Source organism: Nicotiana tabacum, chromosome 15 (genome assembly GCF_000715075.1).
Source record: "Nicotiana tabacum cultivar K326 chromosome 15, ASM71507v2, whole genome shotgun sequence".
NCBI classification, from domain to species: domain Eukaryota; kingdom Viridiplantae; phylum Streptophyta; class Magnoliopsida; order Solanales; family Solanaceae; genus Nicotiana; species Nicotiana tabacum.
The window spans coordinates 14348030-14350432 of NC_134094.1; the positions used below are offsets into that span (position 1 = coordinate 14348030).

A 2403-nucleotide genomic window follows, 5' to 3' on the forward strand; every position below is an offset into this window, starting at 1 on the left:
TACAGCGGCGGCGACACCCCAAACCACCCCAAAATTGACACCAAATAATCTCTAACACCCCCTAATCATCATCCTACCACCAATTTCCCCAAAATCCCCACCCATCTTCTCCAATTTCGGATCTAAGAAAATCAGAAAACCTAAATATGGTTTTTTCCCCGGAAATTTCAAGTATGTTTTGGTTCAAACTTACATGAGTCAATTGCTCTTGACACGAGCAATCGATTCATGTTAGTTTGGTTCATTTCGAAGCTCATCGGATTCTGGCCAACCCACCACTGACCGGTCAAGTTTCATCGCCATCGTTCGTTGATTCGCCTCAATCATCGACTCAGCTTTTGGCCCAAAATCAGTAAACCCCTTCTCTCTTGTTCCTTTGCTTCTTTTTTCTAATTATCAGTTAGGTTTAATTTTTGATTGTTTTGTTTGATTGATAGGATTATCTAGTTAATTACATGTTAATTAGTTTTAATTGCATAAGTTGTTGGTTTAATCAATTTTAAGTAATTAGATGTTAAAACAAGTTAATAGCTAATTGGTTTGGTTTTACATTATTGCTTTTGTTTTAGCAATGGGTTGTTTATCATTATCCATAAGTTTAAAAGGGACGTTTGGAATTGGAAATGGGTAGTTGAGTCTATTGTTGAACTTGTTTGCTCTTCTGGGGTAGCTGTTTGTAATTAACAAAAACTAAAGGAGTCAAAGGGATCTGGAAAATTAGGAAATCTGGTTTGGTTGTTTGGGGAAGTCTCTAGAAGGGACTAAAGTGCAGGCAAAAACATATAGAGAATATCTGGATAAGACAACTGTCCCAACAGCTCTCCATTTTCAGTTTTAAAAGATGCTTTTTTCCTGAAATTTAGGAGTGGCCTGCTGAGAATTATTCCTCATCCTTAGGAGCACATGTCAGATTTTATTCCCTATATATAGACCTCTTATTTTTCACAGATGAGGAATACTCAGCTTCATTCCTCTCCAAATACAATCAAGAATAGACACAGATTTTAGAAGGAATTCTCTGAAAATTGGATCCTCTTTTCATTTTTTCTGAGACTGCTTTCTTCTGGAGAATACTGAAAAATTCCAACGAGTCTTTTTCTCTGTTAAATTGGCTATATAAATTCTGGTTTGCTTCAAAAGAGTATGAGATATCTAAAATCTTTTGCTGTCATTCTGCTCGTTTGGAAGAGATTTAAGGTTGTTTTCTCTGGTTTGCTGCTGTTGAATACTGGCTGATTGGTAGTTGATCTTCATATCTGGTTTTTCTTTGACCTTTATTTGGTCGTGGATCTAATGTTTGATTTCAAGTTACTAGGTATGTGACTATACCTTTGTATTTTGCTGTTAAGATGTTAATCGAAAATCTGAGTTACATGTTAGTTTGTGAATCCATGTTATTTGATATGAGATTTATCCACACTGAGTGGTCCAGTTGTGATGTGTTTGTTGTCTCTGCATTATGAAGTTAGTAATCCTGATTGTTTTCAATATGTTTCTGCATTTGTTTGTTTGTTTGGTTGATATTTGAAATGCATTTGAATCCAGCCCTGTTGGAAATCTTATTTTGATTATCGTTTGGGACTGGTAAGTTATGCAAAGGATGTGAGAGCTTATGGAGTCAGTTGAAGATGTGATGATTGGGGTTCAAAATTGTGAAATTCCAACTTTGAGATTCTTCTGTTCGTAACTCTGAGTTAGTCATTTTAGATTAGTTGTTCAAGCTATGATGTAACTCTTACTATTAACCTCTCTTAGATAGGTTTGAAGCATGTAAATGAACGAACTATCCGTGTGCTGAATCCAATTTCTTTCGGTGCATGAAGAGCGTTATTTTAGGATTTGTGTTGTCCTTTGCATAAATGGCGAGCTTTTGGGCCAGACTTGTACAGGCAGCCCAGTATGGACAAGTCTGGACATCTCAGGTGCTTTAACTTGGGATGTTGAACCCAATTTTCGTTTGTTCTGTTTCATTTTGTGTATTTCTCTTCTTATAATAATAGCAGCTTAATTAATCTGCTTCTTTCCAATTGATGTGAACAAGTAAATGCTTAGCCGTTTGCTTTAGGCGCGTTTAAATAAATCATCGTGACTATAGATATGGTTCCCGTGGCATAGTCATGATACGTAATCCCCAATTCGAGTGCACATTTCATGTGACCCGACCCTAACTTCAAACAATAATAAAAATAAACATGTTATACATCGTGGGTACGGCTCACGTGACGCAATTCGCAATATGTACAAAACAAATGAGTGCGCGACATCGCGGCTTATTCAAACAAAATTCCATAAATTCCAAAAGTAATTAAAATTCTATTAAAAGCGGTCAGAAAGCTAAAAAGCACAATAGGATTTAAATATCGGGAGTGCCTCACACCTTCTCCCTGATTAACAGAATTTCTT

At 36.3% G+C, this 2403-nt stretch overlaps 1 long non-coding RNA gene across 1 annotated transcript; it reads left to right on the top strand.

Annotated features, from left to right (window-relative positions):
• The first annotated feature begins 358 nt into the window (after positions 1-358).
• On the top strand, positions 359-1835 carry LOC107803291 (uncharacterized). The gene is made up of 2 exons (XR_001651994.2): positions 359-1315; positions 1546-1835. It is a non-coding gene; the product is annotated as an uncharacterized LOC107803291 (long non-coding RNA).
• The last annotated feature ends 568 nt before the right edge of the window (positions 1836-2403 follow it).